This window comes from Psammomys obesus, unplaced genomic scaffold (assembly GCF_907164565.1).
Source record: "Psammomys obesus unplaced genomic scaffold, mPsaObe1.curated_primary_1811, whole genome shotgun sequence".
NCBI classification, from domain to species: domain Eukaryota; kingdom Metazoa; phylum Chordata; class Mammalia; order Rodentia; family Muridae; genus Psammomys; species Psammomys obesus.
In genome coordinates this window covers 88634-107582 of record NW_026595981.1, presented here as the reverse complement: position 1 = coordinate 107582, position 18949 = coordinate 88634, and the positions used below count along the sequence as shown (strand labels likewise).

The following is an 18949-nucleotide window of genomic DNA, read 5'->3' as shown; positions in this document are numbered from 1 at the left end:
TTTACTGTTTTATTGGCTCATGCAAAAGACTTTTGACCATCTTTCTTAGTTTGGGTTTTATTGCTGTGAAGAGACACCATGACCATGACAACTTTTACAAAGAAAAACATTTAACTGGGGCTGGCTTACAGTTCAGAGGTTTGGTTCACTATGGTGGGAAACATGGCAGAGTGCAGGCAGGCATGGTGCTGGAGAAGGAGCTGAGAGCTCTACATCTTGATCTGAAGGTAGAAGGAGACTGTGTTCCACACTGGACAGAGCTTGAGCATAGGAGATCTCAAAGACCACCCCCAGTGATACATTTCCTTCAACAAGTGTACACCTATTTCAACAAGGCCACATTTCCTAATAGCGACACTAAATGTGTCGCTAAATGTGTCACATAATAGCGACAGTCCCTATGGGCCAGCATTCAAACACATGAGTCTATGGGAGCCATTCTTGTTCAAACCCCCACACTATCTTCTCCTTTCAAAAGAGAAAAAATAATCTTGGGAGTTTTTAAATATTTTTTAAAATTTTTTATTTTTATTAATTATAGTTTATTCACTTTGTATCTCAGCTGTAGCCCCCTACCCCATCCTTCAGGTGAGGAAGACTAAATGTAGTTGTCTCTAGGAAAATCCACTGTGGCTATTTTTTGTGTCATTGAATTTTTTTTTTTTTTTTAGAAACAAGAATGATTATGCAACATATCTTCAGGAAAAGAGAGTGGCAATAATACCGTAAGTACCTAGAATTATAACAGAAACATAACTCAGGAAAGAGGTGGCGCTAGTTTGGAATTATTGTTTTGTTGTGAAGACATTAGGAATGACAGTGTGGGAGTCAAGATCAAGCTGAGTAACTGTTTCAGCCACAGGCCGTCAGAAACTCATTGAAGTGGACAACGGAGGAAAGCATCACAAGTTGTAGGAGAAGAACATGGCCACAGACAGAGCTGCTGATGCTTTGGTGAAGGGTGGAAGTGTTAAGTGGTTTGGATCAGTGGTGGGAATGACAAACAAGGTTTTTCCATGAGGCAGGGCATTTCAGCCCATGGCAGAGTGTGCCTACTGGTGAGTAGGGGGCATTCTTGTTGTAGACCAAGGAGAACTGGAGGAGGAAGCACAAATCTCTCCCCAGGTGTATTCTGGATGCCAATCTGAGTGTTCTCACCTTAGTTATTGTTTTAATAAAAGGAGAGGAGAATGTTTCTGGATGGACAGACACTACTGTGCCTCTTTGGTTGGGACCTAAAGGAGCTAGCAAATGAGAAAGTTTTGGAATCTCTCTAAAGATGATGTTCACCAGTGTGTTGTCAGAAAGTCTTTTAATGAAGAAAGTAAGAAACGCAGGACCAAAGTACCCAAGGATCACCACCTTGTTACTCCATGTGTCCTGAAACATAAATGTCAACATATTGCTCTGAAGAAAAAAAAAAACACTAAGAAACACAAGAGGAGGCCACAGAATATGCTAATCTTTTGGGCAAGAGAATGAAGAAAGCCAGAGGAAAATGCCAAGAACAGATTGCAAGAGATGTAGGCTGTCCTTGAGAGTATCTACTTCTGAGTCCAGTCAAAAGTAAGTGTCTAAGAGTAATAAAGAAATGATCCTAGCTTAAAAAAAGAATGACAATGTGGTGAAGAAATATACACAAGTGCTCTCTTTGGCAGCACATATACTAAAATTGGAACGATACAGAGAAGATTAGCATGGCACCTGCACAAGGATGACATGCGAGTTCCTGAAGCATTCCATATTTAAGTTTTTAATTATTATTATTTATTACAATTTATTCAATTTGTATCCCTGCTGCAGTCCCCTCCTTGGTCTCCTCCCAATCCCACTTTCCCACTCGCATTCCATATTTTTTAATATTAAAAGTGGCAAGGGAAAAAAGCCAAGTAACACATAAAGGCAGACCTATCAGAATCACACCAGACTTCTCAGCAGAGACTATGAAGGCCAAAAAGGCCTGGGAAGATGTCATGAAGACACCAAGAGAACACAGATGCCAACCCAGACTACTATACCAAGCAAAACTTTCAATCAACATAGATGGAGAAAAAATATTCCATACACAACTAAGTTTAAACAATATATACACACCAACCCAGCCCTACAAAAGATACTAGAAGAAAAACTCCAATACAAGGAGATCAGTTTCACCCAAGAAAACACAGGATAAAGATACCTGTCACAAAAAAAGCAAAAGAAAACAAGCACACAAACACACAATCACCACCAACTCCACAATGGAAGAAACTAATCATTGGTCACTATTATCTATCAACATCAATGGATTCAACTCTCCAATAAAAAGACACAGACTGGCAGAATGGTTCCAGAAATTGGATCCAACATTCTGCTGCATTCAAAAAACCCACATCTCTGCAATAAAGACAGACATACCTCAGAGTAAAGGCCTGGAAAAAGGTGTTCCAAGCAAACAGACCCAAAAAACAATCTTGAGTAACCAGTTTAATATCTAATAAAATAGACTTTCAACCAAAATTAATCAAAAGAGATGGTGACGTACACTTCATTGTTATCAAAGGAAAAATCGCAATCCTGAACATCTATGCCCTAAACACAAGGGCTTCTGCATTTGTTAAAACAACAACAACAACAACAACAAAACATTATTAAAGCTTAAATCACACATTGATCCCAGGATCCACATAAGGTGACTCACCACTTCGTGTAACTCCAGTTTCTAGTGAATAGCAACCCCTCTTCTGGCCTCTTTAGGCACCTGCACACAGGCATACAGGCGCACACACATGCACACACACACACACACACACACAGAGAGAAAGAGAGAGAGAAGGAAGGAAGGAGCTGGGCATGATTGTGCATACTTGGGAAGCAGAAGCAGATGGATCTCTGGGTTTGAGAAGTTTGAGGGGGAGATTAAACACCCCACTCTCACCAAGGGACAGATCATCAATACAGAAGCTAAACAGAAATAATGACATTTACAGAGGTCTTAAATCAGATGGACCTAATAGATGTCTACAGAACTTTTCACCCAAACACAAAAGACTATACCTTCTTCTCAGCACCTCATGGAACCTTCTCCAAAATTGACAATTGCTTTGTCGGACACAAAGCAAGCCTCAACAGATACAAAAAGATTGAAATAATCCCTTGTATCATATGAGACCACCATGGTCTAAAACTAGACCTCAACAATAACAGAAATAACAAAAAGCCTACACACACAAGGTAAGTGAACAACTCTCTATTCAACAACATCTGGGTCAGGGAAGAAATAAAGAAAGAAATTAAAGACTTCCTAGAATCCAATGAAAATGAAGGCATAACTTACTCAGACTTATGGGACACAATGAAAGCAGTGCCAAGAGCAAAGTTCATAGCACTAAGTGCCTTCAGAAAGAAATTGGAGACATCTCGTGCAAGAAGCTTAATGGCACACCTGAAAACACTAGATTAAAAAAAAGAAGAAGAAGCAGACACACTAAAGAAGAGCAGACGGCTGGAAATAATCAAACTCAGGGCTGAAATCAATAGATTAGAAACAAAGAGAACAATTCAAAGAATCAATGAAACCAACAGTTGGTTCTTTGAGAAAATCAACAAGATATACACACCTTTAGCCAAACTAACTAAAAGGCAGAGACACTATCCAAATCAACAAAATCAGAAATGAAAAGGGGACATAACAACAGACACTGAGGAAATAAAAAAAAATCATGCAACAAAATTTGAAAACCTAATTGAAATGGACAATTTTTTTTGATAGATTCCATTTACCAAAGCTAAATCAAGATCAGGTAAATAAATGAAATAGTCCTATATCCCCTAAGGAAATAGAAGCTGTCATCAACAGTCTCCCATCCACAAAAAGCCCAGGGCCAGGTGGTTTCAGCACAGAATTCCACCAGACCTTCAAAGAAGATACAACACCAATACTCTTTAAATTATTCCACAAAAGAGAAACAGAAGCCCTCTGTCAGATATAGGGTTGGTGAAGATCCTTTCCCAATCTGTAGGCTGTCGTTTTGTTCTGAGGACAGTGTCCTTTGCTTTACAGAAGCTTTTCAGTTTCATGAGGTCCCATTTATTGATTGTTGCTCTTAGAGCCTGTGCTGTTGGTGTTCTGTTCAGGAAGTTGTCTCCCGTGCCAATGAGTTCAAGGCTCTTCCCCACTTTTTCTTCTAACAGGTTTAGTGTGTCTGGTTTTATATTGAGGTCTTTGATCCACTTGGACTTTAGTTTTGTGCAGGTGGTAAGTGTGGATCTATTTGCATTTTTCTACATGTAGCCATCCAGTTAGACCAGCACCATTTGTTGAAGATGCTATATTTTTTCCATTGTATGGTTTTGGCATCTTTGTCAAAAATCAGGTGTCCATAAGTGTGTAGGTTTATTTCAGGGTCTTCTATTCGATTCCATTGATCCACCATTCTGTTCCTATACCAGTACCATGCAGTTTTTATTACTGTTGCTCTATAGTACAGCTTGAGATCAGGGATGGAGATACCTCCAGAAGATCTTTTATTGTAGAGGATTGTTTTAGCAATTCTGGGTTTCTTGTTATTCCATATGAAATTGAGAATTTTTCTTTCCAGGTCTGTAAAGAATTGTGTTGGTAATTTGATGGGAATTGCATTGAATCTGTAGATTGCTTTTGGTAAGATGGCCATTTTTACTATGTTAATCCTGCCAAGCCATGAGCATGGGAGATCTTTCCATCTTCTGATATCTTCTTCTAATTCTTTCTTCAGAGACTTGAAATTTTTTTCATAAAAGTCTTTGACTTGTTTGGTTAGGGTCACATCAAGGTACTTTATGTCTTTTGTGGCTATTGTGAACGGTGTTGTTTCCCTAATTTCTTTCTTAGCCCTTTCGTCTTTTGTATATAGGAGGGATACTGATTTTTTTTTTGAGTTAATTTTGTATCCAGCCACCTTGCTGAAGGTGTTTATCAGCTGTAGGAGTTCCCTGGTAGAATTTTTGGGGTCACTCAGGTATACTATCATATCATCTGCAAATAGTGATACTTTGACTTCTTTCTTTCCGATTTCTATCCCCTTGATCTCCTTCAATAAAGAACTAAAGAAGTTAAAAAGCAACAAATTAAGTAATCCAATTAAAAAATGGGAAACAGAACTAAACAGAGGATTCTTGATAGAGGAATATTGAATGGCAGAGAAACACTTAAAGAAATGTTCAACGTCATTAGTCATCAGGGAAATGCAAATCAAAACGACCCTGAGATTTCACCTTACACCCATCAGAATGGCTAAGATCAAAAACTCAAGTGACAGCACATGCTGTAGAGGTTGTGGAGAAAGGGGAACCCTCCTCCATTGCTGGTGGGAATGTAAACTTGTACAACCACTCTGGAAATCAATCTGGTACGTTCTCAGACAATTAGGAATAGCACTTCCTCAAGATCCAACTATACCACTTCTAGGCATATATCCAAAAGAGGCTCAAGTACACAATAGGGATATTTGCTCAACCATGTTTGTAGCAGCTTTATTTATAATAGCCAGAAGCTGGAAACAACCAAGATGCCCCTCACCTGAGGAATGGATACAGAAAGTATGGTCCATCTACTCAGCAATTAAAAACAAGGAAATCTTGAAATTTGCAGGTAAATGGTGGGAACTGGAAAAGATCACCCTGAGTGAGCTATCCCAGAAGCAGAAAGACACACACACTCATATAAACATATAATATAGGATAAACCTACTAAAATATGTACACCTAAAGAAACTAATCAAGAGGGAGGACTTTGGCTAAAATGCTCAATCACCGTCCAGAAAGCCAAAGAGGATGGACATCAGAAAAGGAGAAAAGAGGGAATAAGTTAGGAGCCACCACAGAGGGCCTCTGAAAGGCTCTGCCCTGTAGACTATCAAAGCAGATGCTGAGACTTATGACCAACCTTTGGGTAGAATGCAGGGAATCTTATGAAAGAAGTAGGAAATAGCAAAATCTGGAAAAGACAGAAGCCCCACAAGGAGAGCAACAGAACCAAAAAATCTGAGCACAGGGGTCTTCCCTGAGACTGATACTCCAACCAAGTACCATGCATGGAGATAACCTAGACCTCCTGCACAGATGTAGCCCATGACAGTTCAGTCTCCAAGTGGGTTCCATAGTAATGGGAACAGTGACTGTCTCTGACATGAACTGATTGGCCTGCTCTTTGATCACCTCCGCTTGATGGGGGGGCAGCCTTACCAGGCCACAGAGGAAGACAATGCAGCCACTCCTGATAAGACCTAACAGACTAGGATCAGAAGAAAGGAAAAGAAGACCTCCCTTACCAGTGGACTGGGGGAGGGACATGCGTGGAGAAGGGGGAGGAAAGGAGGGATTGAGAGGGGAGGAGGGAGTGAAGTACAGGGGGGATACAAAGTAAATAAAGTGTAATTAATAAAAAAAAAGAGAGAGACAGAAGGAACATTACCAACCTCATTCTATGAGGCCATAGTTACCTTGATACCTAAACAGCGCAAAGACCCAACAAAAAAACAGAACTTCAGAACAATCTCCCTTATGAACACTGACACAAAAATACGCAATAAAATGTTCACAAACTGAATCCAAGAACACATCAAAGATAACATCCATCATGACCAATTAGGCTTCAAAAGCATTTGAGAAATCCAACACCCATTCATGTCCAATGTTTTAGAGAGATCAGGGATACAAGGCACATACCTAAACATAGTAAAGCCAATGTACAGCAAGCCTATAGCCAACATCAAACTAAAAGGAGAGAAACTTAAATCAATCCCACTGAAATCAGGAAAAAGATAAGGCTGCCTACTCTCACTGTATCTTTTCAACATAGTACATGAAGTCTTAGCTAGAGCAATAAGGCAACTAAAGGAGATCAAGGGGATAGAAATTGGAAAGGAAGAAGTCAAAGTATTACTTTATTCTGTTCTGTTCTCAGATGATGATAGTATACCTGAGTGACCCCCAAAATTCTACCAGAGAACTCCTTCAACTGATAAAGAGCTTCAGCAAAGTGGCTGAAGTGGCTGGATACAAAATTAACACAAACAAACAAACAAACAAACAAACCAGTAACTCTCCTGTATATGAAAGACAAAAAGGCTGAGAAAGATAGGGAACAACACCCATCATAAAAGCAGCAGATAACATAAAGTACCTTGAAAGACTTTTATAAAAACAAAAAACAAAAACAACTTCAAGTCTCTGAAGAAAGAAATAGAAGAAGATATCAGAAGATGGAAAGATCTCCCATGCTCATGGATAAGTAGGATTAAGATAGTGAAGATGGCCATCTTGCTAAAAGCAATCTACAGATTGAATGCAATTCCCATAAAAATATCAACACAATTCTTTACAGACCTTGAAAGAAAAATTCTCAATTTCATATGGAAAACTGAAACACCCAGAATAGCTAAAATAACCTGTACAGTAAAACATCTTTTGGAGGCAACTCCATCCCTGATCTCAAGCTGTACTATAGAGCGACAGTAATAAAAACTGCATGGGTACTGGCATAGGAACAGAATGGTAGATCAATGGAATTGAATAGAAGACCCAGAAATAAACCTACACACCTACGGATACTTGATTTTTGGCAAAGAAGACAAAACCATGCAATAGAAAAAAGACAGCACCTTTAACAAATGGTGCTGGTCTAACGGGATGTCTACATGTAGAAAACTGCAAATAGATCCATATTTATCACGCTGCACATAACTAAAGTCCAAGTGGATCAAAGACCTCAACATAAAACCAGATACACTAAACCTATCAAAAGAAAAAGTGAGGGAAGAGCCTTGAACTCATTGGCACAGGAAACAACTTCCTGAGCAGAATACCAACAGCTCAGGCTCTAAGTTAAAAAAATCAATAAATGAGACCTCATGAAACTGTAAAGCTTCTGTAAAACATAGGACACTGTCAACAGAACAAAACAACAGCCTACAGAAAATATCTTCAGCAATCCTACATCTGACAGAGGGCTAATATCTAGAATATATAAAGAACTTAAGAAGTTAAGTACCAACAAACCAAGTAATCCAATTAAAAATGGAATTAAACAGAGTTAAACATAGAATTTTCAACAGAGGAATATCAAGTGGCAGAGAAACACTTAAAGAAATGCTCAACGTCCTTAGTCATCTGGGAAATCAAAATGACCCTGAGATTCCACCTTACACCCATAATGGCTAAGATCAAAAACTCAAGTGACAACACATGCTGGCAAACATGTGGAGAAAAGGGAACTCTCCTCCATTGCTGATTGGAATGCAAACTTGTACAACCACTTTGGACATCAACCCAGCACTTTCTCAGAAAGTTAGGAATAGTGCAAACTCAAGACCCAGCTATACCACTCCTGGGTATATACCCAAAAGATGCTCCACTATACAACAAGGATATTTGCTCAGTTATGTTCATAGCAGCTTTATGTTTGAGGTCATGATGGCAGAAGTCCTTTCTCTGTTTTATAAGAGCCAAAGGACTTGTGAGCATACCCATCTGGAATGGACATTGAACCAGCGAGACGTCCTGGAAGAGGAGGAGATGCTGCACAGACTCTGCTATCCAACCAGAGAGCAGGGGAGGGGCTGCATGACTGGGGTACAAGTGAAGAAAAAGCAAGCTGGTATGTCCTGTGTAACAGCAGTGTCATTCTCTGGGGACTTGGAAGTTGGCCCTCCTATGAAAAGAAGAAGAATTAGGAGGGAGATGTTAAAAAACAAACAAACAAACAAACAAACAAACAACATCTCAGCCCTTAGCTCCATCACAATGTCTCCCGCTCTCAGCTGTTGAGCTTTTCTCATGCTCCAGCCTAAGGCAGGTGAAGTGAAGGCAGATGGGGCAAGTCCCATAGAACAACAGAGTCACTGCAGCCCAGAGCATGTGACTATGTCTTTATTGACTCCTGGAAGCAGAGGAACAGTGGGAGACTAAAATGGGGCTTCCCATGGAGATGTTTTCTTTCTCAGATGTCACCCCAGGGCCTTTGAGAAGAGGCTTTTCAGACTTAACTTGAACCTGAGAGCAAGAAGAGGCCCTGGGAGGGAGGCAGGAGTAGAGGGAAAGCTTCTTTAGACTTAGCTCCCTAATGAGTCCTTGGGAATGTAGTACTTTTCTGCAGAAGCCTTGTCAGAGCAGAAACTGGAAGCATGGCTTGGGATCTAAGAAACGATTCTGGAAGTGGTGTGGTGGGTAAACTGGAAGGCAATGTGCTGAGGATTTGGGGACGGAGAGATGGAGTTAATACATCGGAGACAGAACTGGGTTTCTCATTTAACAATAACCAGTTCTGACAGCCTTGAAGACATTATTGTAGAAGACAAGACAACATATTGATGGAAGTCATGGGGAATGGGAATTACAGGGGTGTGACAGCAAGTCAAGGAATGCCAGGATCCAGTACAACTACAGACATGGAATAGTTTCTCCATAGAGCCTCCAAGAAGAACTATCCCTGCCAACGCTTACAGTAATTTTAGTGGACTTATTTCAGTGTTCAGAAAGATGAAATATTAGATTTCTGTGGCTTTAAGGGAATTCAGTGTGTAAAAATGTGTTTCAGTAGCAGTAGGGAGCTGATTTACTGTCTAGGCATCTTGTCCAGGCATGAAAATTCTTCTAGTTCCTGGAGGAATAGGGAGAACAAGTTCTGACTGAATAGTGGGCATGGATGTGATAACAGAGAGATTTACCTGATTTGGGGAAACTTTCCCAACTTCATACTTGGATCTCCTTACAAAGATGCTTGGAATTGGTCCTAATGAACCACTAAGATGTGTCTGGAAGCTCAGGCAGGATTATGGTAGACACCTTAAAGGAGCACTCAGAAAGGAGCACTCGAGAGCAGAAACATTGTATGGGAGCAGAGGGATCATTGCTGAAGTTTCCTGGGAAGTTCCAGAGAACATTTCTGTGTGGGGAAATGGACCAAAGGCTGGAGGGAACATAATATTCCAGAAGCCCAGCATTAGCGGCCTTGTAGCTTTAATTTTCTTTCCTCTGATGGCTGATGCTATTGCATATCTATCCTCTATTTGTATATCTTCCCCTGGAGAGTATCTGTTGGTTTCATCTTTCTATCTGAACCTATATTTTGGCTTCATGTTTCAATTGTAAGAGGAACAAAGTTTTCATCTGGCACCACCAAGTTGTGGGATTCCTACAGGGCTTGTTTGTTTTCCTGGTACATGTGGGTTATCAGGCAAATTTCTCTGGCAAAACAATCTCTCTAGGATTGCTCAGCTCTTATACAGAATTTTGTCTTTTGTTGCTCACCACACATATTATAGGTGACCAAGTTTCCATTTTATTGTGATGGGACAGTTGTAAGCAATTGGGATGAAAGTTAGAGTACAAATACAAATAAGTACTAAATACATCAAGTACTTAGATTGAAGGGAAACTGTTATCTTGAGATTCGCTGGAGAAAAGCCAGTTCCACCATTTTGGGCCAAATCTGAAGAAAGCTGTGTTAAATATTAAATACTGACCAAGAGACGGAACTTCGGTCAGGACCATTCCCTGGGCAGGACCATCCCAGCTGAGAATAGCTTCTAGTCACGAGTTGCAGGGTTCACATAAGGACAAACATATAAGCCAGTGTACTTTCCCATAAGGCATTGTTATTTTTTCAAGAACTACAACTCCCAGCTTTCCAGGAAGTTACCTGGTCCATTGTTGGACTGACTTACAGGTTAATTTTGGGGCCTATAAAACCTGAAAGTAATAAAAGATAACACTGACAGGTATAAAGTTTTTTCTTTATTATTATTATTTAGTACAATTTATTCACTTTGTATCCTGGCTGTAGCCCCCTCCCTCATCGCCTCCTGGTCCCACCCTCCCTTCGTCCTTCCCTCTTCTTCCCCTATATTATCCCCTCCTTGTCCACTGATAGGTGAGTTTCTCCTCCCCTACCATTTGACCCTTGCCTATCAGGTCTCATCAGGACTTTCTGGATCTTCTTTCTCGGTGGCCTAGTTAGGTCACCTCCCCCAAAGAGCAGTCCACTGAGTACTTTTCCCATCACTAGGAAACCCACATGGAGACTGAACTGCCCACGGGCTACATCAGAGCAGGACCTCTAGGTCCTTTCCATGCATGGGCCTTGGTTGATTCATCAGTCTCTGCAGGAATCCCTGAGCCCAGATTTTTTTGGCTCTGTTGGTCCTCTTGTGAAGTTCCTGTCCCCTCCCTGGGCTTTCTATCTCTCTCTTCTTCCATAAGATTCCCTGCACTCTGCCCAAAGTTTGGCTATGAGTCTCAGCATCTGCTTTGATACCCTGATGGGTAGCGCCTTTCAGAGGCCACCTGTGGAAGGCTCCTGTTCTGTTCCCTGTCTTCTCCTACTTCTGATGTCTATCTTATTTGCCTTTCTAAATGAGGATTAAGCCTCTTTCCTAGGGTCCTCCTTATTGTTAAGCTTCTTTGGGACTATAGATTTTAGTGTGTTTATCCTGTATTATATGGCTAATATCCACTTATAAGTGAGTATATACCATGCCTGTCTCTCTGCTTCTGGGTTACCTCACTCAGGATGATCTTTTCTAGTTCCATCCAACTTCCCTGGTTTCCTTGTTTTTAATTGCCAAGTAGTATTCCATTGTGTAAATGTACCACAATTTCTGTATCCATTCTTCAGTTGAAGGACATCTAGGTTGTTTCCAGATTCTGGCTATTATGAATAAAGCTGCTATGACTATAGTTGAGCAAATGTCCTTGTTGTATAGTGGAGAATCTTTTGGATATATGCTTAGGAGTGATATAACTGGATCTTGAGGTAGCACTATTCCTAATTGTCTGAGAAAGCACCAGATTGATTTCTAAAGTGGTTGTACAAGTTTGCATTCCCACCAGTAAAGGAGGAGGGTCCCCCTTTCTCCACATGGCTAATGACAAATCTATATAGCGACAAGCTTCATAGTTTGGAATAAAAATAAATAGGGCATAGATTTCAAAGGAAAAGAAGGCTCTCAAATTGTTCAAGAAACCCTGTGATCTATGTGGGTAAATGGCGAGGTGGGGTCAATGTCCAAAGTGATTCTTTGGGATACTGACCCAGATGCCATTTCACCCTAGTGTCAGGCAAGTCACTGGGCAAGTCGCCCCTTGAAGCATGGAATGGATGGCCAGATGGAGGAAAGGCCTGAGGCTCAGGGGTCTTGGAGGCAAACAGGCTGTTGCTGTTAATGTGGTGGTGAGAGTGATGGCTGAAGAAGCAGCCATTCCCTGCACTAATAGAGTGAGAATCTTTCCAGATACTTAGACTAACAGAACCAGACAGTGTTGGTGGTGAGAGAGAACCTTGAAGATTGCTTTGTCCCTCCTGCCAAGCTCAAGTCAAGGGAGGGTAAGAATTTGCTTGAGGTCAAGAACCTGGTGGACAGCAGGGGATGTGATGTGAGGCCTCTGGAGGCTTTTCCAGACCCTGGTTGGAAGCTCAGTGTTTGTATCCTTAAGTCTGAAGTCTGTCCGATGAGTCAAAAGGATCAAGAAAGCTCCATGTTTCCTCTGTCTTTTGACGGCGATCGTAGGCAAGAATCAAAAGGAAGGAATGTGAACCTGGTGTTGGTGACAGTCTTTGTTGGATACATACCCAGTACACCCCCTCACCGTGCAGTATTTCCTCGCCTGGCAGACCTTCTTCCTGGATAGGTTCCTCTCTGTCTAGAGAAACGGGCAGCCGAGCCCTCAGGCACTCTAGCACACTCGGAAAACTTAAGACATTGTTTTCTTAGGACAGAGGATGACTACACTAATGGCTCCAGGGCTTCCAGGAAGTGGTTACTGCTGGACCACACAGAACGGGAAGCCCAAATCATCCGTTCTGACATATAACTTTTATCTCTCTCAAATCTGTCAACAGCTTCTTGGTATCTTTCCTACTTTTTGCCTTCTTTCTCATCTCCTATTTTATCCCACTGGCCCATGTCATCCTCTCCAATGCTTCTATTATTTCTTCTTAACCCTTTCTTGATCTTATATCTTGATTTCTCCCTATTTCCCCATTGTTTATTTGCATTTTCTACTTTCTATCTTGTTTCATGTCCCTCTTTCATCTATTTTTTTCTCACTTTTATTTTGGCCCATCTATTTAATCTGCCCACCACATCATATATCAGGGTGTAATTAAATTTCACGTTAAGGTTGAAAGGTAATTTTAGAGAAATGAATTGGGAAATATCAATGAGACAGTGGCACTGTCAAGAATAGAGAAGGAAGGGATGACTAGATTGATGTCTGGGAAGCAGAAATCAGGATGGAGAGTGCTGGGTTAGAGCTGCACTCCTTCACTGGCGCGGTGAGGTATCACAGTGTGGCCTGTATTCACACATGGAGTTGTAGCTTGGAGGGTTAGAGATGAAGAGTGAATTTAGAGAGAAAATAATATTGAGTAGAGCGGGGGGTGCTGAAATGTTTAAATGCTCAGAATACAAATTTTTATCTGTTAAAAATTTGGAAATATGCAGAGAATAACAATAAAGGGAAGCTTTTTTTGCATCATAACATTTCTCTTGTGTGAGTCTTGCCATCATGCTCCTTGTTGGGATTCATAGGCATCAAGTTGGGTAGGAGTATTGGTTGTTTTCTACCCTGGCAGCTTGAATAATTAATTCATTTTCAAGGCAAGGTTTCTCTGTGTAGCCTTGATTGTACTGGACTCAGTAGACCAGGCTGGCATCAAACTTACTGAAATCTACTTGCTTCTGTCTCCCCGAGTTCTTGGTAGTTCTGTTGTTTTTAATGACTATTGATGCCTATGTAGAGTGAACAAAGTTCCAGAGATGGACAGATGACATCCTATTCTCAGTAACAGCAACCTTTGATCCATGTTAATATCCTGGTTCTTAATGCTAAATCACACTTCCAGCTCTACTTCTGAGATAACTCTTTCACCATTCTATGACACTTACCGCCTACTCTTATACTTACAAAGAAGTATAAAGCTCTTCTTGGGAAGCTGACTTCTCCATATTGATATTAGAGTCTTGGTCCCTGTCTTAGTTACTTAGTTACTTAGTTACAATAATATACCATAACCACAACAAAGGCAACATATTAAAACAAAGCATTTTAATTGGGACTTTGCAGTTACAAAGCACTTGAGTCTATGACCCTCAGGGCAAGGAACCTGGGAGCATGCAGGTATGCATGGTGCTGGATCAGTAGCTGAGAACTAACGTATGATCCCCAAGTATGAGGCAGGGAAAGAGAGAGCTAATGAAATGGTGTGGGCTTTTGAAACCTCCAAGACTGCTCCTAGTGACAGACCTCCTGCCCCAAAAGTTCCATCAACTAGAGACTAAGCTTACACCATATGAGCCTCTGGGGGCCATTTGCATTCAAACCTTAACAGTCCCAGAAGCCCCTGATTGAGGAGGGCTATAGCATATGAATGCAGAGGGTGTTTATTGTTCAGCAACATCTTTTCTAAATACAAACGCAAAAGTACTATCATGTAAACTGTCAGTGACAACAGAGGTTAGAATAGCAATGAGAGTCACCTGGAAATTAAATACACTTTCCTAAATAATTCTTGAGTAAAAAGGGGGAAAACCCTACTATAACATTATTAGATGAATGTTATAATACAATGACAAGCCTCTGCTGAGCTGGATTTTCAGCTTAGGTTTGTCTTGTGCTGGTCATTGGATCTGAATATGCTTTGAATGTGAAATACCCCTACAGGCTGCTGTGCTTGAGCACTTGGTCCCTAGTTGATGGAGCTATTTTGAGAGTTCGTGGAAACTTTGGAGTGGGAAGTGTGGGGGCCTTGGAAGGTTGCAGCCTGATCCTACTTCTGGCCTAAGCTCTCTGCTACCTTAACTGTGAAGAAAGATATCACAACCGTGCTTCAAGCACCCATAACCTCCTATGAAGCTATCTCGGCCTCTGTGCCTTTCCTATTATGAGAGAATTCTTCAACTGTTTCACAATGCAGCCCTGGGTGCCTCATCTACTTGATGTCAGCCATTGGGAAGGGATGAGAGGCCACATACTAGCTTCAGATGTTTGTAGTTCATCTCGTCTAAGTGTTCAATGTCTGTCTCACGGTGGGGAGCATTATACCCACAAGCAAGGTATGAGAATTCTGGTGTCAACACTGGATTGAAACTCCATCTAAAAGCTGCCATCACTCACACTGTAGCATTCTTTGTAGTTGGCTACTTTGCCCTTCATAAAATATCTTAAAAGAAAACTTGGTCAAAATTAGAGCAACGAATCCAAACAACAAATCCAAAGGCCTGGAATTCATCTATGGAAACTTGACACGCACAATGCATAGATAGAGTGATATGGAGTCTACTGAGTTGAAAAAAGTTCAGGCCTTTCAGAAAACAAAACTGGAGTGTCCAAGATCTCCTCCCAGGCCCACCTTCACATCCCTCTCTCCACATCCTTCTTTCCCAGTCTTCTCATAGAAGGAGAGGGTCTGCTATGAGGACCAAGTCTCAGCAGGACTGAGGGCATCCTCTTCCACTGAGGCCAGACAAGGAAGACCAGCTAGGGGAAAAGGGTCCAAAGGCAGGGAACAGAGTCAGAGACAGCCCCTTCTCCAATTGTTAGTGGACCCACATGAAGAATAAGCTGCACCTCTGCTTCATGCGTATGTATAGGGGCCTAAGTCCAGCCCATGCATGCTCTTTGTGGTGGTTCAGTCTTTGCGAGCCCCCAGGGCCCAGCTTAGTTTCCTCTGTAGGTCTGCTTGTGGTGTCCTTGACCCCTGCATCTCTGTCCGTCCTTACCCCCACTCTTTCACCAGACTCCCAGAGCTTGGCCTATTGTTTGGCTGTGGGTCTCTGCATCTGTTTCTATCAGCTGCTGCTGAAGCCTCTCTAACGAGAGTCATGCTCCTGTGTGCAAACATAACAGAGTATCATTAATAGTGTCAGGGCTTGGCTCTCTCCCTTGGGGTGTGTCTCAAATTGGGCCAGTCACTGGTTGACCATTTCCTCAAACTCTGCTCCATCTTTACACCTAGGCAGGACAAACTTTTGGTAGAAGGTTTGGTGTCCTCCTCCACTGGAAATCCTGCCTAGCTACAGGATGTGGTGACTTAGGCTACATATCAGCAGAGGTACACAGCCACTGAGCCTATAACAGCAGCTCACAATAGCCTTTAGCTCAAGGCTCAGGGGGACAGGACGCCTCTAGCTTCCATGTAACCCATACTCACATGCAGACACATACTTTAAAATAAAAATCAGTGTCTTGAAAATTTTTTTAAAAGTTTAAAAATTTTAAATCTTTATTAAGTTTTAAACATTTTAAATTTATTTGATCTAGTAAATTTGTAATTAGTATATAATTTATTATATATAGTAAATACATTAATCAATGATACATTTATAATAATAAATCAATTATATAAATTTAATTAAATATATTACTTTCCCCTGTTCTAAAGTGCTACACAGACTTTTAGAATTATGAAACCCGGGAAAGGCAGTTCTTCTTGAGAAAGGTTACAAGAAGGAAAAGCCACACATCTCTCAAAACTGAGGACCAGTTCTGGAAACTATTGTCAGTGTCATCATTGCACGATTTCATGGAGTGTGCTGGCATAAACAAAAACGGCGTAGGTCATCCATTCAATTTCCTCTGATGCACTCAGAAACTTTGTAAGTTCAAGATAGGAATCTGCTGTTAGCAGAGCAATGAACATTGCTTCACACAAACTTTTTGCAAGTGTGGGAGCTTACTCTACAACAATGACAAAAGCTGTGAGAATGCACAGACAGTTACTGCCTCGTCTTTTATCACCACCGTCAGGGCTCTGTGTGCGCTTAACTACATGTGCTGTACTTTCACACATGGGCTCTTCAGTGGGTTTGTTTACCCCAGTGTCACCAGAAACAAGGGAGCAATGTGTTTGTAACTGTTATGTTTTTGTGCAGGCAATTCAACTGACCTGCCCTCAGGGGCCTTTAGGATCCAGACAATGTCCTATTTATCAACACCTTTGTCCTATGTCATTACCTGGGCCAGGTGCTCCAGGTATAATCTGTCTGCCACTCCCAACCACTCTCTCTCCTCTTCCATGTTCTCTCTAACTTTCTCTCCTCTTCTCCTGCCCTCTCTGATTTGGTTTCTCTCCCCCTCTCTGATTTTTCTCTCTTGAGGTGCCTCACCCATCCCTCTTTCTCTCTTCTCCTATGCTCTCCCACACTCTCTCTCTAGTACTCTGTCTCTTCCCAGCTCTATCCAATAAATCTCTTCTTACCAGATCTGTTGTGATATTTTAAAATGTATCACTACATAAGTTTCCCTCCTATTGCCTATCTCAGAGGATGTGATTTCTCCCCTTTCTCTGGTTTTGGGGCTTCTTTTTCCTGGCTACCTGATCGCTACATTTTTGCACCCAACACCAGCTGATTGGTGAGTCTTCACTTCTGGTTGGTGTAAACCTTTCCTACCTTTCCCACAACCTACCTCCAGACCCTTCATCTAGGACCTTCTCCCTTGGGTGAGATTTTCCCTCTCTTCACTTCTCTCACATCTATGAAATCCTAGTGCTAGGTAAACCGTGTCTGCCTAGGCAACTGTGCCCTTGGTTTCTGACCAGTTCTGATGAGCTGCTGGAACAGATTCTAGCAATCTCTTTGAGTCAACCTTGCTCTTGAGATGTGTTGACTGGTCACTGACTCCTACTCTTCCCACAGGAAGTCCCTCAAGGTTCCCCTCTGCAATGCCTACTGGAGAATTTCCAACCCCTAGGCCCAGTGTCCCACTTCATGGGCTTCCAAGATGGCACACCTCTGCAAACAAATGGCCTTAATTTCCCTTAGATGACAGATCCAAATGGAACCTTTTAAATTACTGCCAGGGATCAGGTAAATGGAAGGATATTCCTTATATTCAAGCTTTTTCTTTCCTTCGCTCTCCCAAGAGTTTCAAATATTTACCTAAAGGAATTTTCTCTCTAACCTACTTAACTTTGTCTTCTGCCCATATATATGTTCCAGTGTCCTGCCAGATATCCTACATCCAAGACAGCGCCAAAGTTGCTATCCACAGCAGCTCCAGTCTAACCTTGTGGACTGCATCAACCAAGACCTGCACGTTGTTTTCCAGTCACAGATGTTCTCTCAGATCAACAAAAGGCTGGAATAGAGTGCATTCCAAACAGCTCCAGGTTCTCCCAGCATTCCTCAGCCCCTATCTGCTGCAGGGCATGGCTGGCATAACCCTGCCTTCTATCCTGAAATTTCCGGGGAAGGGTCTTCCCCTTCACCATATAATCTGGACATTTTGGTGCTTTTACTTTCTCTCTCTCTTAACCCCTTGCATGGCCGCCAAGAGCAATTTCCAGTGAACCTACATTTGTTTACTTTAACTTGCCTTGCATGAGAAGCAGCCCAATGTCCTCATTCCTGCTCTCCCTCCCTAGTGCCTCCGTGTTTAAAATTAAACAAAAATAGAGGCATGTTATATTGTTGTGCATGTGATTTAACTGGCATGTCCTCAGGGGCCTTTAGGATCCTGACAGCTTCCTATGTCAATTCCTGCATCCCGTGTCATCACCTGGGCCAGTTACTCAATCTATAACCAGTTTGCCACTCCCACCTGCTCTCTCTGTCTTGGTGTCTCTCCCCTTCACTGCTCTCTCTAACTCTCTCTTTCTCATCTTCCCTCCTTTTTTGCCCTCTCTGCTTTTGATTTCTCTCTCATCTCTGATTTCTCTCGCCTGGGGCATCTTTTCCCATCCCTGTTTCTCTCATCTCCTGTGCTCTCCCACTGTCTCTGGGCATGACAGGGATGTCACACTCATGAGCCTTCAAGTGCTATAGTTGCCTGCCCAAGACCATACCTGCTCCCACCCACCGCTCAGGAGCGACAGGCAGCCAGCTGCTGCTGAAGGAGGGAGGATCAATTTTCTTTATGAAAAACTCTGGTAGGCTGCCCATATCCCCGCAGTCAACCCTATACCCACATGTATGCAGAACACTAGTTT

The 18949-nt window shown here is 41.8% G+C and overlaps 1 non-coding gene across 1 annotated transcript; it reads left to right on the top strand.

Moving 5' to 3' along the window:
* The first annotated feature begins 1642 nt into the window (after positions 1-1642).
* LOC129686599 (U6 spliceosomal RNA) lies at positions 1643-1749 on the top strand. Its single transcript, XR_008721653.1, has one exon. It is a non-coding gene; the product is annotated as a U6 spliceosomal RNA (small nuclear RNA).
* Positions 1750-18949: the final 17200 nt, after the last annotated feature.